The sequence below is a fragment of the Agelaius phoeniceus genome, chromosome 2 (genome assembly GCF_051311805.1).
Source record: "Agelaius phoeniceus isolate bAgePho1 chromosome 2, bAgePho1.hap1, whole genome shotgun sequence".
Lineage (NCBI taxonomy): Eukaryota > Metazoa > Chordata > Aves > Passeriformes > Icteridae > Agelaius > Agelaius phoeniceus.
In genome coordinates, this window is record NC_135266.1 from 6,519,104 (window position 1) to 6,543,470 (window position 24,367).

The 24,367-nt window shown below is 42.5% G+C and overlaps 1 protein-coding gene across 17 annotated transcripts in view; it reads left to right on the forward strand.

Annotated features, from left to right (window-relative positions):
• LOC143692001 (uncharacterized) overlaps positions 1–24,367 on the forward strand; it is a 213,450-nt gene that overhangs the window by 33,348 nt on the left and 155,735 nt on the right. For 11 of the 17 annotated variants that reach the window (XR_013179881.1, XR_013179863.1, XR_013179867.1 and 8 more), the window contains one exon: positions 5,274–5,334. The exons of 5 other annotated variants lie outside the window; for them this stretch is intronic. The gene's annotated coding sequence lies outside the window, so the exon portion shown is untranslated. Of the gene's footprint in view, positions 1–5,273; positions 5,335–8,857; positions 9,283–24,367 lie in introns of those variants that run through there. One more of the 17 variants, XR_013179852.1, reaches the window with a different exon arrangement.

A 24,367-nucleotide genomic window follows, 5' to 3' on the forward strand; every position in this document is an offset into this window, starting at 1 on the left:
TTGCAGCCATAATGTAGTTTGGAGACAGCTGTGCATACTGAACAATGTACCAACCTGATTGTTACTACTCTACAAGTGTCTCCTGCCTCTTCCCATCCCCTCTCCCTCTTGTCCAAGTAGCAAAATGCTGATTAAGTTCCTTTCACTTGGCAATTTTCCTCTGATTAGAGACTTTGTGTTTCCTTTTCCTCCTTTTTTTTTTTTTCCACCTACCTCCAAGTAGAAGCAGTGGTGATCTTTCTCATTATTTTCTCTGAAGTAATTTATTAATGATGCTATTTGTTCTCTGGAACACTTGTGTTTAGGTAGTGACTCAGTAGTCTGGATGCCCTGGTGGAGGTTGCTGGTTTGGTGGACACACTCATACTGGTTTATGTCAACACAGAATTTCTCCTGTAATGTAGACTCAAGATAAATATTTTGAAGGAGATAAACTTGAAGTGTTCATAGCATTTCTTTCTTTAATTGGTTTCTTGGTTTTTTTTTGGTTTTTTTTGGTGCAATTTTAAAAAAGAGAACTTCTTCCATCTTTGGAAGAGTTATCATAAATGTTTTGTGGGTTTTCCTCCTCTTTCTTCCTGCCACAAGTTATCAAACCATTAATGGTCATTTGTGCTGAAATGTCTATCAGTTACAATAAACCTTCTTGCTGTGAGCTGGGATATATTAATTATATCTAACAACAAATTATGGGGTTTTTTTAATATTTGTTTTGCAGTTCAGTTCTGCTCACAGTTCCTTGGGGATTGCAGACTAAAAATATTTTTAACTGTACAGATTGTTCTAGCTGTTAAAGAGCATTTCCTTATTCCTGTAAGGACTTGCTGTGGGAGCAGCTCTGAGTTGACTGAAGGGCAAATTTTTTTGGCAGAATGAGATTCATCCATTTAATACCAGATCAAAAGAGCATCCCTCTCAAATAGATGCTATTGAAATTTTTTAAAAAGTGAAAAAAACCTAGAAATTGGCAAGTCACAATCCAAAAAGTGCTTACCAATGCTCTGCAAAGAAGCCAACAGGTTTAAAAATAAAAAGCCCAGGAGCATCAGTGTTGACCAGTGACAGTGTCTGATTTTGCAGTGTTACACCTCATGTTTTCATTCCATCCATGATGCCTTGGGGACATGGTTTTGTATCTCAGTATTAATGGGCTTGCTGCCACATAATTGGTGAACTTGTTGCAATGGGAGCCTTGGAATGAGAATTGTGTTTTGAGTTCTTCCCAATAGTGTAGGGGAGAGTAGGACAGCTAAAAAGTGATCCATGTAAGTAAAGATATTCAGGATGGCTTTTGCTCGACATTATGGAATGCTGTCCCATGAGCAAAATGTCTTAGAGATGCAATTTCTTCAATTTTAAGAACTGGATGTTGGTTCAAATTAAATCTGAGAAGTTTATTAATGTTAGTGTACCAATTTTGAATGTCTTGAAAAGTTTGGAAGTGTAGGTTAGAAATAAATCATAAATAAATCTCTTTCCAGGCACTGCATGTGTGTTTCCTGCAGCAGATAAAAGAAACATGAGCAGATGCTACTTTAGGCCAAATTCCTTTAAATATGTTATTCAAAATTTAAGTTTGCACATAATTCTGGTGTAATATGGGTTTAATGGTTTGGAATTTTCTACTATACCTGCAGAAAATGCCTGTCCACCACTATTCAATTTATTAGGTTAATACCTGCAGGACTGTTGAACTTTTTGATGCTTGTTAGCATAAAGCAAGGAAGTTTCTCTTTTTGTTGGGCACAGGACTGGTAACCAGGAGATGAAGCTCTATCCTTGCCTCAGTCTCCAAGCCTTCCTGTGTGACCTGGAGAAAGTAATTTAGTCTTCTTGAGACCTTACAAACAGGAGGAAAGTTCTGAAAGTCCTCAGCAATGGGGCTTTTTAATTCCTGAGCATTTCCATGATGCCTTGGGATCCTGAAAAAGAAGGTACCAGATAAAGGCAAAGAACTGATTGCCTTTATTTTTGCAAAGAATATTTGTTGATGCTCTTCCTTTTCAAGATTCAAAAGCACAATTTGGAAAAGCCTTCAAGTCTGAAGTCTCATTTCCTTAATATATCCATCATCAGACAGAAACAATTTTTTCCCCTCCCTCTCTCTGGCTCATTTTTTTAGCTTTTATTTCTTACTCCTCACAAAGTCTCCTACAAGTGATCCGTGTGTTTCTGCTGATTACTACTTGATGCCATTTTAGAAAAATGTAGCATAATTAAGTAGTAAGAGGAACTGGGCAGTAAAAGGGGTAGCTTTTGGACAATTCATTAAATACTCGGTGCCTTTTAATGGTAGGGTACTTCCTTTGCTCATGAATTATTCATTTTAATGCTTTTGTTATAATGGCGACAGTGTTCGGTCTCTGAGGCAGTTCTGGACAGCCTTCCTCTGCTGAAATACTGCACAGCAGCAGCTACCATTTATTTTATAAACATCTAAGTCAATAACACAGTTAGTAAATGTATTTTCAAAATCAAGAACACAAGAAAAGCGGACAGATAACAATATTGTAACTGAAGGGATCTGTTTTGCTGAAGGGTTCAGTTTGTTTACTTTTCTGCGAACTATTTAGGGATGCAACTTAAATATTTTTACAGATTATTGTGTTTAGTATTAGATTCAAATTATGTCTATAATGGAAACAGACATTAGTGTCTCTGCTTTATACAGCATTGTGCAATAAAAGGCAGTTTTAAAACACTGTGCATAAACACATCGAGTTTTTCTTAAAACTAATGTTTAAAGGTCTCTTTGAAACAGTTTTTTAAGATGAAACATAACACAACCGCATAACCCACATAGAAAATGCATCTGAGTCATGTGCCTAGAGAAATAAAAGTTTCTTTGTGGTATCTAGTATCAGTCTTTCATTAAAGCATGGACTTTCCTGAAGAGAAATTCCAGTGCAGGCGCTTGAGGGCTCTCCCCATCTTCCCCCCGCCTCCCTGCACTTCCCTCACTCTGGGATAAGCCCCTGGATCTTGGCAGGCTGTGTTAGGGACAGTCCCATGAGGAGCAGGGAATTTGGGGCTGGGAACAGGAATTTGGGGCACTGGGAGCAGGGAATTTGGGGCATTGGGAGAAGGGAATTTGGAGCTGGCAGTAGGAAATTTGGGACATTGGGAGCAGGGAATTTGGGGAGGGGAGCAGGGAATTTGGAGCTGGCAGTAGGGAATTTGGGGCTGGGAGGAGGGAATTTGGGGAGGGGAGCAATGAGTTTGGAGCTGGGAGCACGGAATTTGGGGAGGGGAGCCAGGAATTTGGAGTGGGGAGCAGCGAATTTGGGGCTGGGAGCAGGGAATTTGGGGCTAGGAACAGTGCATTTGGAGCTGGGAAATTGGAGCTGAGTGCAGGGAATTTGGAGCTGGGAGAGGGAATTTGGGGATAGGAGCCGGGAATTTGTGGAGGGGAGCAGGGAATTTGGAGCTGGAAGCAGGAATCTGGGGCTGGAAGCAGGGAATTTGGAGCAGGGATTTTGGGGCTGGGAGCAGGGAACTTAGGGCTGTGAGCAGGGAATTTGTGGCTAGAAGCTGGGAATTTGAGGTTGGCAGTAGGGAATTTGGAGCTGTGAGCAGGGAATTTGAGGCTGGGAGCCGCAATATGGAGCTGGGAGTAGGAAATTTGGAGCTCGGAGCGGGAATTTGGGGATAGGAGCAGGGAATTTGGGGCTGGGAGCAGGGGATTTGGAGAGGGGAGCAGGGGATTTGGAGATGGGAGCCGGGAATTTGGAGATGGGAGCAGGGAATTTGGGGCTGGGAGCAGGAATTTGGGGCTGGGAGCAGGGAATTCGGAGCTGGGAGCAGGGAATTCGGAGCTGGGAGCAGGAATTTGGGGCTGGGAGCAGGAATTTGGGGCTGGGAGCAGGGAATTTGGGGCTGGGAGCAGGGGATTTGGAGAGGGGAGCCGGGAATTCGGAGCTGGGAGCAGGGAATTTGGGGACAGGAGCCGGGAATTCGGAGCTGGGAGCAGGAATTTGGGGCTGGGGTCTCCGTGGTGCTGTTCCCCGTGGACACCACCGCGTGCTCCTCGCAGCGCTGTCCCTCTCTCTGATGTGATTTTAGCGGCGCTGCTTCCTCCCGAGCCGTGTCCTCACTCCCAAAATGCCTCCAGGGCAGAGATAAGTGCGTGTGGGGGACGGAAGCAGGAGCAGATAGATGAGTGATTAGGTCATTGGGATGAGGACCGAGGGGTTTTTATTTTTTCACTCCGAGCTCCCTTCTGGTTTCTTGCTGATCAGATTCCCTGCGAGCACGGAGGGCTGAAACTGCGTAAGTAGAGGAAACAAAACTCCATAGATGGATAAAGCTGCAGAGCTGTTAAGGAGCAGCGAAGAAGAGAGAAGTCTGAACCGAAAGTAAATGTGGTTTCGGGGAATCTGAATCATGCAGTGTTACTTTCCCTTTTTCTAGGCTTGTGTTTCCTATGAACAAACCAGCGGGGAGATAGAGGTTCTGATTTAGATAATGGCTTGCAGTCTTTGGGATAGCACATCCTGCTGGAGGGGGAGTCCTCTGGCAAAGGTCGGGAGAGCTTTCCCCGCTGCCCACGTCCACATTGTTTCTGCTGGGAATGTCAGCTTCGGGCCTTTTCCTGCGGGTTTTTTCATATGTTTAGGTGACCACCCCATGTAAAATGGAAGCACCAATAGGAACCCCTCCTTTCCTTTTTCCTGTAGCCCTGCTCAGACCATTCTCTGTTAGCATGGTAGTGGTACAAAGTGTGTGGTCTTTCAGCTCTGACTAATGCATTTTGTGCTGTGTGACTGAAAATGTCTCGCAGTCTGCCAGGGCTGACTGAGGGTTGTGGAATGTGGTGCCTTTTCTCTTTTTTTTTTTTTCCTCTGATTTATTTTTTTCTTCCTTTTTTTTTTTTTTTCTCTTTTCTCTTCCCTCTTTTTTTTTAATTTCTTTTTTTTTTTTTCCCTCCAGTACAAATGTGTAGGCAGCTTGTTGAGAAAGCTCGGGATGCAGGGGAAATGCTTGAGCGTTGTGGAATGCGGCTTCCCCTGGGAGACCCCAGCCAGGCGGGCAGTGAATGAGCAAAGTGGAAGAATGAGAAAAGGGAGGAGGTCGGGAGGCAGGGACAGATAGGAAAGAGTGAGCGAGGAGGAAGGAAGGAGGTGGAAACAGAGGGGCCCATTTCCCTTTTTTTCTGAAGCAATGACAGCTGGTTCTGTCCTGCCTCGCATGACAAAGTGCTGTGGAGAGGAGGATTTCAGCTGGAAGCCAGGGAGCGAGGGTGGTCAGCTGATTATATTTTAATTTCTTTCCAGGCTTTAGTCAGGTGATCCCTGATGAGTAGCCAGCCCACCAGGAAGGGACTTGAGCACACAGGTAAGAGAGAAGCTGAGCACTCTCACATGCAGCTGGGGGGTCTGGGGGAGGAGGTGAACAGCTCTGACATTGTTTGAATAGTTAAAAAAAATCCTGATTCGCTTGGATGTGTAACACTGTGATTGTCTCCTTCAATGCTGCTACTTCTGCTATTCAGTCTTGTTCTCGATTTTTTTTGGAATCTGTCTTTAATTAGAAGCTTTATTGCAAAAAAAAAAAAAAAAGAAAGAAAAAAAAAAAGAAAAACCCAATTGTGTGGTGTTAAATATAGACCTGGGTATTGCATGAATATTGCATTTTGTTACTTTTTGAATAAAATAACTTTCCATAATGCAAGTATGTCAAACTCATATTTAGAGGGGAATTCCCAAATACTTGAACCATGAGTCATAAAAAGTTAAAGGACCAGTACAACAGTTCAGGATAAAAACTCCGTTCTGCCTTGGGTGGCTGCTTTTGTACACACTGGTAGTAAAATATGTCTTAAAAAAACCCCCAAAGCTCCACAATGCTGAAGCTCTTGAAACTCTGCTGACCATAACCTAGAAGATAGGTGGCAGAGAGGAAACAGATGACTGGGGAGGAGGATTGTGCAAGTGCTCTTGGTTTCATGCATCTCTTCTCTCATTGTGTCTAACAACCTGGTGAATGAGTCTTCTCATGTGCTGAGGATGTTTCAAAGAGATGCTTCTGGCTTCTTAATTCCTGTTATAGAATGTCTTAGTAAGAAAACAGACTCAAAACCAGTAATAAGTGTACCTACTATAAATGAAAGAGTAGAGAATAAAAATTCCTGGTGTGTGTAACAGATAAAATGGGGTTTAACTGGTTTTATGTGTGGCTACTGTGCCACACTCTCTTCTCTTTAAACATAACCATGCAAAATTTTCTTCCTTAGTGTTGTTTTTCCTTACTAGAAGAGCTCAGATACTCTCTGAAGTTCTCAATGACTCCTGTTTAAAGATGTGTTCAGAGTTTTTTAAGATGAAAAAGGCAGGCAAGTGTTCCCACCTCCCACCTGCAGCTCTGAAAAACCCCTCGTGGTCTAGGGTTGAAAACTTTATTTTAAAAACCTGTCATAAAAATTCCCATGTTTTACTGGTAGCATTGCTCCTGCTCATTAATTTGCAGTATTTAAAGTAAAACTATTTGAGCTGTACCTTTTTCTAAGAGGCTGGTGCTATACACAAGGATAATAAAGATGCGTGGCTTTCCAATTTTTTGTTTAATTCTGTGATGCTTCTCTTTTTCTCATTGTTAAAAGTCTTTGACAATCTGGCTGTGGGATGTTGGTATTGTCTTGTAACAACAACTGGTTCTTAGAGGCTCAGATATCCTGAAGTTTGATCTGGAGGAGACCCTGGAATGGGGTTGTGGGATGGGTGGAGGAGCATTTCTGTTGGCCTCAGTGGATCTTTATCATATGCAAGCCTGAGGAAAAACCCAGGTTTGAGTGGAAATCTGGGAGGCTAATGGCAAAAGCACGGGAAGCATCAGAGAGGTTGAGGGTACCAGTGGATTTACAGAATGGGATGAGAGCTGTGAAGTTGGGTTTTGCACTGATCATGGCACAGAGAACTCTGCAGTTTCAAATGATCCTTGGCAATAGTTCTCCACTGAAGGTTTTCCAGACCTGCTTTCCCCTTTCTGTGGGATGGGAGGAGGAGAGGTTTCAGGAGGGGAGGAAAGCTTGGTGGAGCGAAACAATGTCAGGCAATAAAGGTTCTGGATAGCAGGGACTGCTCTGAAGGGGCTCCTCTGCTTGCCATGAGGGCCAGCCAGGAGGCACTTGGTGCTCAATGCCCCCCTTCCCCTAAAAACTGGGAATTGCATGGGCTTGGGGGTCTGGAAAATTGGGCAATCGCCCCAAAAGTACCCCAGGTTCCTGCAAGCTGTTCCACATTGGCTTCATCTTAAGCAAAGGGATCCTTTATGAATGGATGCAAATCTTCTTAAGCTCCTTGCAGTTGTCCTTAGGGGAATTCCTGGCAGGTGGGCTTGTCCGGGCTGCAGCTGCAGAAATGCTGCCAGGGCACACCAGGGGTTCATGTCCTCACCCAGGGCTGCTGCTGGGAGTGAAAGGGGGTCAGACATGTGGAACTGGAATGGGTAAAAACTTTCAGAGAGTATAAGAGTATTCATTGCTTTTCTTCATTTTTGGCTTTCTTTTTTTAATTTTTTTTGCTTGCTTGCTTGCTTGGGTTTTTTTGGGTTTTGGGTTTTTTTTGTCTTGTTGTTGCCGTTTTGGTTTTTGGGTTTTGTTTCCTTTACTTTATGAAGTTTAACCTATTGATTATCTGTGACCACTAACATCTTTAATAATGTAGACTGTCTAGTTCAAATATATCTCAGAGACAGGAAATGTTTTAGTTTCAGGTCTATTTCTGCCTTTTCGCTTGTGTTCTTAATATGTTTTAGTCTGAAGAGACGGATTTGTTTGAAATATTTCAAGTGCAGTTCCTAGATTTCCACTTATTGACATGAGAATATCTCTTTCACATAACTTCTGACTTGTGATCACTGTGGGTCATGTTTAGTTAACCCTGGCAATGCCTAATGATCATGATTGCCTTGAAGATCAGTAGGAAAAAATAAATAACTTGCCCTGCAAATGAGGAACTGATTCTGTGTGTATGGCATTATAAAGGATAACATCTGCAGCATTTAATTTTCCTTAGAGCAGTGGAAGAAGAATTAAGAGTTCAACAGCTGTACTGAGTAAACTTGCAAGAACATGAGCTCTTAACACCTTTAAATACAGAGATGCTTACTTTCATAAATAAAACTGGTCTAAGAATCTCCAAAAAAACCTTGAGAAAGTTGAATCACAATATTTCAATGGATTGTTTATTATGATGAACTGTTTTACTATACATTTTATCATAGATTGGAAAAAAATCATTGGAAAATGATTTTTTGTTTTGTTTTGCCTTTTTTTTTTTTTTTTTTGCTAGATAGAGGGCAAACCCCGATGTTATTCATTTAGTAAGATCTCTACATTTTAGGGCTTAACTTGACACCAAAACAGTCATTACTTAAGTGCTACATCCCACTTGTCTTGCAGTTGGACAGCGCTTTAGCTGCTTAAAACCAAACCCCTTCATTCCCCTCTTTCCTAGTTATGAGCACAAACGCCTGAAATGGGATTTTCCACTCCTGCAGCACTAAGAGGCTTAGACCTTTTTGGTATTATTCACACGAATCTCTCAAGGCTCCACTTGCATACTAACGCTCGGACAGCCCCGCCAGGTTTCGCTGTGGCCTGGTGGGATCCTCCTGGCGCCTTTGGGGTGCTCCCAGAGGGGTTTTTGGGTGGTTTTTGGGGCTATTTTGGGGCTGTTTTGGCGCCGCGGGGTCGCGCTCGCAGCCTGGGAGCGGGCGGGGCAGCGCCGCTGTCGCCCTCCCGCGGCAGGACGCGGTACTGCACCCACCGCGCCGCTCCGCCGGCTCGGGGGAATCGCGGCTGGAAAAGCAAAGGATGGACTCCATCACTTCCCTGCCTTTTTCATTTATTCACCCGCAGAAAATGAAAAAAGGAGACTGGTAGAGGCAGCTCCAGCAAGTTCAGCGTTCCTCGCTTTTCCCTGATGTGATGGAGAGGGACTTTTTGCAAGGGCGTGTAGAGACAGGACAAGGGGGAATGGATTCCAACTGAGAGCTTGGATTGGGTGTTAGGAAGAAATTCTTCCCTGTGAGGGTGGTGAGGCATTGGCACAGGCTGCCCAGGGAAGCTGTGGCTGCCCCATCCCCAGAGGTGTTCAAGGCATGGTTGGGTGAGGCTCTGAGCAACCTGGGCTAGAGGAAGGTGTCCCTGCTCATGGCAGGGTGTTGGAATTATATGGTCTTTAAGGCCCCTTCCAGCCCGGCTGTTCTATGATTCTATGGTTTTATGCCATAGAATCATAACCTAAAATTCTATGGTTTGGGGTTTTTTTGTTTTTTTTGTTTTTTTTTTTTTTTGTATTGGTGCAGGTTGTGTGATATAACACATTGTAAATGGTGATTAATACTCTGGAGAGATATACTAAAAACACCTCGATGAAAATTGATAATATGCTGAAACAATAAAAAAAAAAGAATCTTCAGAAGTCTCTGTTTACTGAAATGTGACATTAAAGTTAGCAAAGCGGATTTAGCCTTGCTGCAAAAGCAGAATGATATTTTTACATGTCTGGATCAATTGGAAAGGCTCTTTGTGAACTTTGCATAATCTTTTGGACTGGAACAAAATGTTGGAAATACCCAAAGCTTTCTAAATCAAGTGTTTCATGTTAATATTTAATATCAATATACATGAGCTACTTCCCAAATCAATTTCTTCTCAACTCCAAGTCTTAGGAGTTGAGAAGAAAAAAAGAATAAACAAAACATTCCCTCACTGCTCTATGCACTGATAGTAGTAATAAGCTTCTAAAAGAGTCATGAGCTCTGATACTAAATCACTATTTGTGATGAATGATTATTCAGAAGCAAAAGTCCTGCCACAACACACATTTCATTTGAGAGCTGTCACTGCACCATGTACTCCAAACCTCAGTTCCACAAACTCAGTTCACTGAGGAAAAGGCACAGGCAAGGAACTGTCCTTGATCTGAAAATGATCTGAACTTTTGGAGCATCTTAGGAATAAAGGGGATGCTCAGAGAGATGGGAGGACCAGGCACGTGGAGCTGCTTGCATGGGATTTGTCCCTGGCAGCTTTTTTTTTGCCATCTTTTCTCTCCCCTGGCACCACAGGCACCACTTGGGCCAGCAACAGCAGATTGAACTCTGTGGAGGGTGATGAGAAGGATTTTTGGGAGCCTGAACACAGAAGGTCCCATAGCAAGCATCATAAGTGTCCCATACCATAAAAATGGCAAAAGAAAATATGAAAAGAGTTAGTCAGTGACACCAATGATGTCCAAAATTCTTCAGCAAAATCAGGACTCAGTATCTGCTCACAGAAAGCAGAATATGACTGAAATGAACAAGAAAAAAAAGGTTGCAATTTAAATGAAGCAAACGTCATCTTAATAAGCTTTGGGGGTTTTAGGGTTTTTTTTCCCCATTCATTCAGATCATAGCTGGCTTTATGTTGAATCACCTTTTCTGAGGAATTTATTTGTGTGTGTGCATTTTAAAAATCAGTGTCATGATTTGTCATTTGTAAGACAAGAATATGGGTAAACCCCAAAACAGTGACCTGCAGTTGAGGCTGGCAATCATTGACATCTTGAGAGGAATCAGAAAATCCATGTTAGGGGTGCTTCCCACGTGTTGCATTCCAAGCACTTCAGTAATACTGTGTATTCTGAAGCTCATATTTATTTTGTTATTCAATGGAAAGTCATACCAACAGAAGCAGCATATTATGACAAGTTAATGTAGTTTCTACTGCACAGTGCCACTGCTCAAGGTGTTGTTTTCATTAGAGGTTTTGTTTTTTTTCCCTTAAAAATAGAGACCTATTTTGATGGCACATCTTGTCTGTCATAACAATAGAAGTTCAAGACCTGCTTTTCCAACTGTTTTCTCCTCGTTTATGTAATTATTAAATACCCAAGTGTGCACTACATGATAGAAAATTTTAATCCTCTAATCTCTACATTTAATCTGTGATACAAATTCACTGCTTTTTTTCCAAGACTGCCCACTGCTTCCTACTGGGTGGGAATTGCTGCTTTTTGGAGCAGGGTATAACATTCTCAGGAAGTTTGCTCCTGAGGAGTGGCAAGATCTGAAGTGCTGCAATAAATCTTGCAAACAGGCAACTATGGTTTTAATTGTATTTTAATCTGTACATGCTCAGATTGTTCCAGTGGTTCTGAGCAATGGCTATGTGAGATCTCTTACTGACCACTCCATCTGAAAACTGTAGAGGAGAGTGTATTTTCCCAAAGAATATTGAAGAAAATAATTGCTGGGGTTCACTGAAATTAAAGTCTCGCTGTTGTGAGAATTCTGAAGATGTAATGAACCTTTCCTATAGCCCAACCTGTTCATCATCACACCAAATTCCTCTGAAGAAAAACAAGCCATAGAGTTGAAGCTTTTTCACTGAACATTTTGTTCTGTGGTCACTTGTGCGAAGTGTTGGCTGATATGGGACATACATTACGTGCCAAAGCTGAGTATTCTTCGTAATGGAAGACAAAGCTCTTTTTAGAACTTCTCATCAGTCTCTGAAGAATGCTTTGTAGACCCTGATGTAAATGTTTCCTGAGAGCAGGGGGGAATCCCCCTCAGAAAAACCTCTCTGTCTGGAGGGAGAGCTCAGCCCAGCGAGTCGGGATGGGGATTTACTGCCCGGGGGCGGCCGTGCCTGCTCTGTGCTTTTGGGGGATATTTGGTTCGGGTCTTTAACTGGAAGAGGTTTTAACACCAGCCCTGCCTGTGCACCAAACCCACGGGGAGGAAGGAAGGAAAAGAAGGAAGGAAGGAAAGGAAGGACCTCGAGTACCGAGTGGGGTCACGCTGGGAGGGAGCGGAGGCGGCGGCAGGGGAGCTCTGGGATGGGATGGGATGGGTTGGGATGGGGTGGGATGGGATGGGATGGGATGGGATGGGATGGGATGGGTTGGGATGCGATGGGATGGGATGGGATGGGATGGGATGGGATGGGATGGGATGGGGTGGGGTGGGGTGGGTTGGGATGGGATGGGATGGGATGGGATGGGATGGGATGGGATGGGATGGGATGGGATGGGATGGGATGGGATGGGGCGGGGATGACTCCCGGGGCAGGTGGGGATTGAGGGATCCCAGCCCTGCTTCCTCTGGCACCTTTTAAAGCCACAGCCCGGACAGGGCGTGCGGAGCCCGCTGAGCTCCAGGAGCAGGAATAATTCTGGGCAGCACCTGAAGGTTCTGTGCATTAACCCGATACTGCCCGGCTCCAGGAGTGCAGCCTTTCTTGGTTTCCAATTCAAGCAAATTTACATTGTATTTGCTGCAAGCAAAGCCCTTGTGAGCAACATTTTGGGCTAAGGTTTGATCTCTTTAATTTGGATCAAGGTGGTGCAAGATGTGTTTCTTCCACCTTGAGGTTTCCTGAGCCTGGCTTGCTGCAGCTCTGGATGTGTTCTGTGCTCAGTGTTCTTGTGAGCACTTGGCACAAAGTGCTGAACAGCTTGTTGCTACTGGTGCCTGTTTCCCCCTGAAGCACACAGCACCTTTTTTAATTTAAAGGAATAGCAATAAGTTAACTAGTTAACTAGTTAACCCCTAACTAGTAGAAATTATTTGCCTATTTCGTTTTCCTCTCAGTTATGAAAGTGCAAAATAATATTAAGTGTGCAGTCTTCACTCTTCTTGTTCTGTGAGAAGCTTAGAGGCTGTTACAGATTAAATACTTGCCCATTTATTCAGTATTAGTAATGCTTGTGTTAGAGAACATAGACTGTGTTATTCTGTGTACCCAGGTTATTTTGTTTTCCCTTTTTGTGAGATTTATTTTTCAAGTAATAACACCCAGTTAGTCAGCGATTGGGTGGACAGGCTGAATAGATTCCAACTTTATAAATGTTAATGCATGCTATGAGTGGCCTTGAGTAATAATGGATGACAGTACAGCATTCAATCAGAGAGGATGTCTGAACCACTCCAGTGTGACTCTGCTACGTGCTCTGGGGAGGGCATCTGTTTTTCTTGATAATAAGAGAAAATCTGGTAAATGTAAAAAGCTCCTGGGGAAAATGCACCTTTGCTTTTCCAAAGAACACAGCAGGCAAAGGCTTAGAGTCACAGAATGACAGAAAGGGTTTGATTGGAAGGGACCTGAAAGATCATCCCCAACAGGGACACCTTCCACTTAGACCAGGTTGCTCAGAGCCCTGTCCAGCCTGGCTTTGAATACCTCCAGGGCATCCACAACTCCTCTGGGCAACCTGTGCAAGGGCCTCACCACCCTCACAGTCAATAATTTCTTCCTAATATTGGATCTAATCCTCCTCTCTTTCAGTCTGAATCCATTACACCTCCTCCTGTCACTCCAGGTCCTTGTGAATAGTCCCTCCTCATCTTTCTTGTGGCTGGAATGGTACTGGAATGCCACAGCTGGGTCACCTCAAAGTCTTCTCTTTTCCAGGCTGAACAATCCCAATTCCCTCCACTTTTCCTCATAGGAGAGGTGCTCCACCCTCATAATCATCCTCATGGCCTCCTCTGGACTTGCTGCAACAGGTCCATGTTCTTCCTGGAGATGACTTCTCCTGATTTAAGTACCTTGACATGTGTGATGCCATACCTCCATTTATGAATTTTGTGGCTTTCTGCTTCTGAGAAACCAAAGCCTTAGTCCACAGACAGTTTGTAACCATTATTCAGAAATGAGCTCTGCTATGGATCTTTAACTAGAAAAAAAATCAAGCAGTTGTGGATTGATACTCAAAAACTGAATGAGACAGCAGCAATCCTCTAATCTGGTAGTGTTGAGTTAGCATGAATGATACTTGTCAGATGTCCCTGTAAGTATGAGCTGACACTTGTTTGTTCCTTGCTAATTTGGGCACAAGAATTGTCTCATAAAGTTGTGCAATCCTTATTGGAAATATACAGGCACTTTTTCAACCAATGATGAGAATTAGAATTCATCTGCTCTTCATTTTTTTGGTGTAATTATGTAACGTGTTCATCTGACATTTGGAAACTTTAACTGGAATTAGTCTCTCTTAAATGTGTTTGTCACTAAGATTTAAATGGGTTCCAGTATATTTGTTTCATGTAGTGGAGGAGGAGGAGGGGAAGTAACATTTGAAAGTTATCACTGCTTGCTTAAAAGCTTACAAATGCTACCATATGTCCGGAGGTTTTACATCATTTATTAAGATGAGAAAATAACCTAACCATTCATGCTTTGAACAAGATATCTAAAAGTGAAGCAGTATTTCCCTGAGAATGATATTGTGCAGTCTATTCAGTGTAGGAGAGGTCAGACTGGTTGATTATCTCTAGACACAATGTTGCCAAAGAGCAATAAATCAGGTATTTTTAAGCTACCCTGTGAACAGGAATACTTTAATGTACCAGCACCACTTGCCTTTCAGACTTGACTGAGCAGACATATTTTAAGATGTTTGTTACAGTGTATTTTTAATCTAACCTGCTTCCCAGAACATTTAATTGTGGAGGCGTCTGAGTGGTTAGCTGTCCTGGACTTAAGTGCAGGACACTCAGAGCCTGCAGGAAATCAAAAGATTCCTGGGCATGGGGTATAATAATCCTGCCAAACTTTGCTGCATCTGTGTCACAGGAGGACTGCAGTGGGGCAGGAAGGTGCAAACAGAGCTCCAGGAATACCTAAGTATGCCACCTTCCATTATGTGTAGATTCTGCCAGAGTGCCCTGGGAGTGCTGAAAATCCATGTGCAGGCACACTTTGGCTGTGGGAAGGGTTTAACCAAAGGATTCTCCTTGTGAAACGGAGTAGTTTGGGTGTTGGAGGCAAGGAACATTCAATAACAGAGCTGATGATGTCTGTGACATGAAGGAACATGAGCTGATCACTTTTTGTCTGCTCTTGAGGATTTTAGTGGCTATTCACAGGTGTTTTACCAGCAGAGATCTATGAATGGGATCTTCAGGCTATTGAGCAAACAGGGGGCTTAAAGAGCTTTGATGAGGAGTTACCAAGGTGCCACTTTTGGGAGTATTGGCCAGACAAACACTGAAAAGATTGTGCAGAGCTCCCAGTCTGCCCATTTAATTGTAGTAATGGCTGTGATGTGGCTCCCTTTACAAAGCAGGTGAGTGCAGAAGAGAAAGGAAATGTTAGGGGCATAGAAGGAGGGAAACCATCCTTGTGAACATGTCAACTACTCCTGGTGCTTTCTTTTTTTTGGGTGGGTTTGTTTTTGTTTTGGTTTAAGGTTTTTTTGGTTTTAGGTTTTTTTGGTTTTTTTTTTTTTTTCCCTTTACCTGCTGCTCTGCTGTTGATTATCCCTCCCACACACACACACACACACACACACACACACATCCCATGCTGGTCTTTCCTCTCCAGCTACAGGTTTATAGGATTTCCACAGGAGTGTTTCACAATTGTCCCTAAGCATGTGGGGGTGATAATCAGACAAGGGATATTATCTCCCAGTGCCATATTTGCCAGGGCTCTCCCTGAGAAACCCTGTAAGCAAAGACTCACCCTACACAGCCTCTCTCACAGTGGTGATTTCAGGGTGGATAACATGAGGAGAAGGCAATCTCTGCTCTTTCTCCATGTCCTGCCTAGCCAGATCACCAGAAGATTTTCCTTAGGACAAGATAGCCAGCTTAGAGAAGAAGATTTAAGAGTAGAAGATTTACTATTGCTGGAGTCTTTTTTTTGTTTGGAAGAGAATGTTTCTGTTGATCTTCTCCACATGTGTGCAGAGTAGTTCTTCAAGATGTCATTTGTGGTCATTTTTTGCTAGAGAAAAGGTTCTGCCCAAGCAGACTTGGCCTCAGTCATGTCACAGCAGCCAAGGTAAATGCAAAAAGCATTTCCTATAAAATGGGGTGATGTACCCAGACCTGGCCATTCAGGCAGGTAACAGCAGGTCAGCATTGGCCCTGCTTAAGCACCTGACTGCTGAGCAGGTCTGGGTCAGCTGCAACCCTGGTTTTGAATCTTGCCTGGCAGCATCAGCAGAGGGCTCTGGGCTGCCTGTGGAAGCTCAGAACCACGGGTTAGGAAATGAAGTGTCTCAGCTCTGTGCAGGAGGAGCTGAGTGCTGCTTTGTTCTACACTTCGATTCTTGCTGAAGTCTTACTGGGACTTCTCCAAGCCAGAGAAGTCCCCATGTTTTGTTGGGCAGCTCCTTGCAGGGTCGATTGTGCTGGCTCTTTTGCTCAATTATGTCACACACACAGGGGTTGGAAAGAGTGGAATTACAGACCAGGCTCTGCTTTTTAAGGTACATGTTGGCTGTTTTGCTCAGCATCTTTCAGGGACAGTCATGCACAGCTGTCCAGGCTGCCTGTGGTGCACCCTGTGGGGAGGAACCAGATGGATCCTAGGTTTTCCTAGCAAGAAGTCTTACCTCAGCATCTCTTTTTTTCTTTTTCTTTTTCTTTTTTTTTTAAGTATAGAATACATTTCTTATCCATTCTTATACATTTCTTGTGTGCACTCCACACAGAAGTGCAGGTGTGTTGTCAAAGTTGTATGCAGATTATTCAGCCTGGTGAAGTAACTGCAGCATACTTTCACATGATTCCAGAGAGGGAGGAATTCCATGCTGGCTGAGCAATACAGCATTTCTCAACCTTAGGGGCAAGGGAATTTTGTAAGGTGTTTTTTTCTTTTTCCCTCAGTAATAGAGCTTCGTTTGTTTGAACTGTAATAGTTGGGGTAGAAAAAGGCAACTGGCTACATCCCATTTTTCAGCTCAGAGAACTTACTTACAGAATTACTGCTTGTAAATTTTAAGTGATGTTTAGATTGTTAAAGAACAAAGTGATTAAATTATATTATTTGGATCCTCTGAAGTCTTTCTAAAGATCTGAGTGTTGTTTGGTTTCGGTACGGTTGCTTTAGTGTTTGGTTAGGGCTCTTCATAAACAAAATACAAACATTATCTTTATTACTCACAGTGCTGCTGCATACTTGCGGTTTAGGTTTTGCCAACTATTTGCATTGTATAGCCACAGACTCTGTCTGGGTGGCATAAACAAAAACAAAGCCTTTCTGTTCCTATCAAGACTTGTTTTTTCAATTAGGTGCATTAGTGTGGTGTTAGGTAGAGAGGTAAGATTATGTCTGTGCGTGTGTGTGACTCTCCTCGAGTCTGAAGTGGCAAAAAACCACATCAGAATAGATTTATGTGCGTCTTATTAGCCCTGAGCACCCACAGCATGATTAATGCTCTGCAAGAGAGACAGACAAGGCTGTCTCTGCCCCTAGAAGCTCACAGTCTAGCACTGATAAGAGTTGCCTTGTAATTTAGGAGGTGTGAAATTAATTTTGCGTTTATTAGTATTGTGACCCTCCTCTGGATGCAGTTCTGGGGCGCAGGAGCTGTTGCAGGCACATGAATCAGCCTGCACTGGCTTCACTAATCCATGCAAATCAAATGCCTCCTGTTAGCTCTGGAAGAGGTGCCAGATCAGGATTGTCTGTGCTAAGACCTCTCTCTCCTGAAGCATGCCTTGAAACAAATTTCAAATAATGCGTTTCAGGCATCGCCGGCTAATTTAAAAACTCACATGTGCATCCGTTATGAAGTCACCAAAACTCATAATCCTGGACTGCCTTTTAAATTTAACAGGGCAGGAATAAAAAATGCACTGGAAGGCAAGCAATAGTTTGTACCCAGGGTTGCACTGTGTCTATGAGTTTTGAAAGAAAGAAGTTCTCTATTTTATTATGAGTGGTGTGTTATGTTCCTGACTACAATTGCCATTTCCTCACATCCCCACACACTCCCCCTTCCTATAGCTTTTCTTCATAGGATTGGAGAAACAAAATGTGTAATTGTGAAGAAGTATTTGTTCTTTGTTCTTGATGATGTTCCCATCCCATGCTTCAAACTGTATTTGCAAGTATTGGCATTTTCAAATGGAATTTCCCATCGTCTTTTCTTGAACTGTTCCAGCAATTCTGAAAATGTGAAGGATGTGTGGATTTTTTTGAAACCAAAACAGAATTTCAGTTTTCAAAGGCTACTTTCAGAAATATTTCTTAAGCCATTAAAGTAAACAAATAGTAGTAATATATGTTCTAATTTAAAGCCATTGCATTTACAGGAGGTTTTCTACAAAAATCTGTAGTGTTTAGATAAATCCCTAATGATTTTGCTAAGTGCATAAGTATATTATTTTCTGTACTTGGATAAAAATTATTCTCTAGCCTTAATATGGTTTTGTAGCCAAGTGCCTAGATAGAAGGCTCTCTTTGAAATTTGTCATTGAGATGGTTGAGAAGAGCTGGTAGAAAAGATATGTTCTAGCAGCTATGTAAAAACCTCATAGCTAACATACACAAAATTATATTGCATATAATAATAATAATATTTAAAACATGATTAATACCTGGGACTGAGGTGTAAGAGCTTTTCTGTTTAGTGGCTGAGAATGTTACTGCTCTGATCAATATTGGTATACAGTAATTTTTTGCCAAAGAAAAATGTTCTTTTCCTTTCTGTACCTTTCTAACAACTACAAGAAATGGCAGCTTTTTGCCACGGAAAGCTGGGAATTTACCAAGTGGTGTGGATAGGACAGTCCTATAAAAGTCCCTACTAAGCTTTGCCATTGTATGCCAAAATAAGGAGGATGGACATTTGAGAAGTTTGGTTTCTACACAGTAGTTGAGAAATAATTTAACCAGAAATGTAAAAAAGCCCAACAACCCACAGCCTGTGGTAAGCTATTGTGTAATAAATAAAGATGACCACAGCTATGGTAAAAATGCTGATTTATCCTTCAGGAAGAGATATTAAGCATCTTCTCTGGTTAACTTCTGGCAACTTGCATTTTATTTCTGCTTATTTCTGCTATTTCTGCTTGGAGCTTATTCTTCATTGCAAGTAAAATTAGGGAACATCAGTGATTTTTGTCTTGAGGCAAGTGAGGGGGAATTGGTCTTCTTTGAGGTTGTGAATATAAAGAAAAAAATTTGTATATTCTTATTATACCACCAGACCATCTCAAAATACTGATTGTCACAGTGACACTGATCTCTTTGCAGGAGAATTCCTATTTTGAGGGATTTTAAAGGATTGTTGGAGAGTTTCAGTTGCTGTGTTCTAGAGAGTCATTCCAGCCTGTGCTGCTGTCTGGTAATCCTGCAGTCCTGGGTGGCAGTGTCAAAGACATCTTCTGAGTGATTTTGTCCCCCCTCACATGTCCTGCTTGTGAGGTGAGACTGTGAGATGCTGTAAGGATAATCTGGATTATCCTTAATATAATATAATATAATCTGGATATAATATAATTTTTATATATATATTAATATAAATATAAGCTGGATAATCGAAGATGCTGTGGGATGATCCACATGGGATGTTTTGAATCTGCCTCTCACCAAGCACTGCAAAGTTGTCTGGGCTTTTGTCCTACTTGGCAGAGGTTTGGGTGAACCTGGGTGCTGAGTGATGCTGACAAAAAAGGAGGAACAGCTTCCACGAGGCAGCAAGGAGCTTGTTGGGCCAGCAGTTTCGTGTTTGAGATGGTCAGAGGGGGTTTTCCAGAATGGCTGAGGGGATTGTCTTCCATTTTCTTCCTTCCCCCACACACAGCCCTGGAGAGTCCCAGCAGCTGCAGTGGGCTCGACAGAAGTTTTCTGTCTGTCTGGGAGTCGCGTCCTTAAGGCTGGTGGTTCAGCTGAATTCCTGAACATGCTGTACACCCGTCCTTTCTGCAGAGAGTTTTACTGGGCACGTGCAAGAGAATTACTATGGGAAAGATCTGGAGTTGTTTAGGGGGAGGAATTGATTCCAAATGATGCCTTGCTGAGGCTTTATTGTGTTTTTCAGACAGGGAATTAAATAACATTTTCTCCGTACTAGAAGCTCGGAGGCAAAGTTTTTAAGTTATCAAAATCAGTGGTCCCTCACTAGTACAAAAATACATATATATCCTTAGTTATCTATCTAACTAGTAACTAATAATGCATGGGTTTGTTCCCAAGTATTTGTGTTGGCCTCTTTAATAGATGTTTTATGGTATAAGCCCTTTATTCTTTACCCAGTATCTCATAGTTAAGTAGTTATTCCAAAGTGTAAAAACCACTCATTTTTCCATTACCTTGTTTCACTCTCACAGGAAAAGACAAAGAGATATTGAGTGTTTTTCTGTTTGGCTTGTTCACTAAATAAGTTGTCTTTATTAGAATGCCTAATAAAGCATCTGTGCTAAGGTAAATCATGTATTCCCTGGACTTGCATTCTTGAGCTAGTCCTGACTGAAGCGACTACATGTGGTCTAATATCTAATTTTCATTATTAGCAGCAGTCTTTTTACCACTGGAGCAAAAAGGCTTCTAACAGATGAAGAAAGATTTTGTTCAGAGATGCTCATCTTTCCCTTGGTATAATAGGAGAAAAAATTAAAAGGAAGAGGAAAGTAATTGAAAGGTTTTAATTCCTGTGAATTTTAAATGGATTATATCGATTAACAAAATTGCTGCATCTTCCAGCAGAAACTTTTTACAAGAACGCAGTAATTGTAATTAATTTTTAGTCTGTGCCACATATTTGATGATAGCTCTGATTCATGCTATTATATTCTCTCTTCCTTCACCCACAGCAAAACAAATTTAATTTGATTCATACCCTTACGAAAAAAAAAAACCCAACAAAATTACTCACATGGTTATGATTCAGCTCTTGGCATAAAACCCTGTCCTCCTCCATCCTCCCCTTCTCCCACCCAAACCTCCCCCACCCTCACCCACTGTATATTTGTGTCACCGTAGTCTGAAAAAGTTGATTTAGAAATGGAGCAAATGAAATCCTTCTTCAAGCTGCTGTTTTACTTCTGTTGATAAGAGTCTAACAAGACTTCCTTTTCACAAGTGCCATAGAGGAGCAGCAGTACTCTGGTTTTCTTGCTACTTTAGCAGACAGCAGCACTGCATTGGTCTTGAGTCGTGTTTGCTTTTAGCAGTCCAGCAGAGCTGCAGCAAGCGATGCTAAAACTGGCCAGGTTCTTGTAATTGTGAGTCTATGAAAAAAAAAAAAATTATTTGAGAAAACCATATATAGGGATTGTTTGTTGAAGTGGAACACCAGAAGACCTCACTTTAATATTATTTGTTCCTTAATTAATCTTAATTTTGTATCCTTAACAAGCTTTTCCCCAAGAAGAGATAAAAGCTACAGTTCTTTCATTACACAAATGTGTAGCAGCGTGCCGTGTTTCCTACAGGCTTGTGCCAGATTCCTCTGTGGATGGGTGGTGGAAAGCTCCTGTCTTCACCCACCGCTGGAAACACAAATGTTACAGTTCTGCCCATCATTGTATCTGACAAGCCGTGTTCCCTAAGAGCTGAATGCTGAGCACAGCTCAGCTCCTGTGATCAGACACTGCCAGCATTCAAAGGAGATGTTTTATACATGAAAAAGAGATGTTTACACAGAGCTGGAATGTAGAGGTGATGCAGTCCAACAATCCCGGTGGAAATTAGGAGCAGCTCAGTGCCTCTGAAAGCTGACGTGTGTTATGTGTATAACACTGAGCACGGAGGGACTTCCTGCACACTGATGCTGTGAATCAGTCACTGCAGGTACCATAACTTGCATAAGCTGGTGGGAAAAAGTGCATTTTCAGCCAAGCGTGCTAGTACAGCCCTTCCACTTTCACTGAAACAGACAAATAAGGCATACCTTAAGGGTAAATATCAAAGAGGATTCAGTTTTAGGGGTTTTTTGTTTGTTTGTTTCTTTGTTTGTGTGTTTTGTTTGGCTTTTTAAATGCAAAGGTTCTAAGAACCTACATCACTTGTTTACCCAAAGGAAAAATAAACAAACATGGACTTGCTCACTTTCTAGTTAAATGATGCATGTTTCTTTGTGTCTGTGCTTACAAGCTTTACTTTTTCAAAATATCGACAAGGAAGGGGATCTGTAGGAGAGAAAAGAGAAAATTCATTTTTTTCTCCTCTTCCTAACATCCTCTGCTTCTGCATGGTGCTATAAGGAAATGATCCATACATTCACATGCATCCATGGTCTGTGACTTTTCCTGGTTCACACGTCCCAGTGGTGCTGGGAGCTTCCCCGTGGGCTGGGCTCTTCCCCTCGGGCAGAGGAGGGCCTTCAGTGCAATTAGCATTGAGGGTGGTGTCACTTTACTGGGGAGCTCCCTCCCTTCCTCAGGGAAACACCAGAGTCTGCTTTTTTCCCCAGTCCTGAGATCTTCAGATCTTCCTCATCTTCACTCCTGGTCACAAAGTACTGCTATAAATAAACGTGACCTAGAGTGACAAGTGGTCTTGCACGTGTGGTCTCTGTGCTTCTCTGTGCTGCCTTTTCCTCTCCCTCTCCTGCTTCATGGCTTTATGAGATGGGAACTGTCTAGCCTGGGCTGTCTGACTCCCCTGGCGAGCAGGAGTCCCAGAGGTGTGGTGATGGTGGCCTTTGGCAGCACTGTGGAGTGCTGAAATCTTGATAGGATCAGTTCCTCTTGCCCATGTTGTCATCTGGATGTCCTCTGTGTCCAACACCAATGACCAACATCCAGCACCAGCGCTGCCCTGTCCCTGTGTCCAACACCAGTGACCAATGTCCAGTACCATCGTTGTCCTGCCCGTGTCCAACACCAATGGCAAGCATCTCAAAAGCAATCAGGCAATTTATCTGTCATGTTTGGACCAAGACACAAAGGTGAGAAAGTCAGAAGAGAAAAATATTTGGGAGAGGTTGCTAACTACAGTAGGAAACAGTCACTGCTAACTACAGTAGGAAACAGTCACTGCTCAGACAAAAGAGAAACAGGTCTCCTGAGGAAATGGTCAGAAGAGGGAGAATAGGTGGGAGATTTTGTCTGTGAGGGGGCACAGAGCAGGGTGAAGAACACAGTGCCTTCCCTCTCACGTTCCCTTTTCTCTGCCTCCCTGCTCTTGTTGGGTTTCTGTGTTAAAGCACCCAGAGAACACGACAGAGGGAATCCACATGAAGTTCAGTCATGTCTGAATGGCCAAGTTGCTGAAATCAGACCATCACTGCCAGCAATTCAGTGATGCACCTTTCTGCATTCTCATTCTGCAGTAGGACAAAAGTCTCAGCCTCTGACCCTCAAAAAAACCACCCAAAAATGACACCACCACCAACTATACTGACTTTACCAAAAAGAGTATTTCTCAACAATGAGGACAACGATGAAAGCACTTCTTACCCCATTAGAGACCAGCTGCTATAACTATTCAATGTTCTGTTTTTGCCACATGGAAGGTGACTGTAGGTGATCCAGCTCAGCACTAGGTTGGAATGAGATGCACAGTGTGCTCTTACAGGAGATGTGGCATGGCACAGGCAGCCAAGAGCTCCTTAGGTGCAGCTCACTTCCTGATGGAAACTTCTGTGATGTTGGTCAAGACGTTTTAAGTATTCCTGGCCTCTCATTTTCTAAAGGAGACTAAAGACTACCATTTCATGGGGATATTATGAGGATTTACCTTAAAATGTACTTCTGAAGTATTTATAATGGTTAATCAGCTTTTCCATTATGGAGTACTTATGTTATTTGGCTGGCTTCAGCCACACGAATTCACACAAATGCTATACATAGAATACTTTGGTGGAATATTCTGTGTTTGGCTCATCTGAGTCACGGTTTCCATTCAAAAAGAACTGATTGTTTCAATCTAAATTATTTTCATGAAGAACCTCATAATAAATGCTTTGGGGAGAACTCAGAGATGGAGCATGATAAAATTGTTAGCATAAAATATCTCATCAGAGTCGAAGGCAGATATGACTGCTGCCTACCAGCGAGCTGCAGAATGGAAGAATGGGGGCATTTGTGGTACAGCACAGGAAAAGGAAAAGCACTGTTCTTGCAAAGAGAGGACAATGCAGATCACTTCATGTTGTGCCAGCAGCTGGCCCTGAATAAGTTTAAGATGGAAATTTTGAAAAAAGAAGTGAAGGTCCAAACCATCAGAAGCGACTTCTGGAACAATCTTTCAATTGCAGGAGCTGTGAGGAAGCTGGAACTTTTTTCAAGATGGGGATACAGTCACATTTATAGAGTCCTCAGGGAGGTGTTGGCTGGTTTGCTTTCCAGTTGCTGATTTCTGCAGCTCCACCTGTTATCCTAGGTCTCATATTCAATGCTACTATCTATCACCAAAGTTCCAATGGAGGTGGACAGTGCCTCTCCCATTTTTTATGTTAATAAAAAACCCGTGGCTATTTTAAGAGAGATTTATTCACTGTCTGCTAAGAAGATGGAACATGTTATTCTCCCTAAACTAATCTATCCGTTATTTAAAAATCACTTACTGGCGTAATGTCCATAGGCATGATTTATAAAGTATTCTGATCTCTTTATTCTAATCAAATAACTTTAAATCCAAGATAGAAAGTACCCCCAAAAGCTTAAAACGTGTGATCATTTTCTTTAAAAAAAT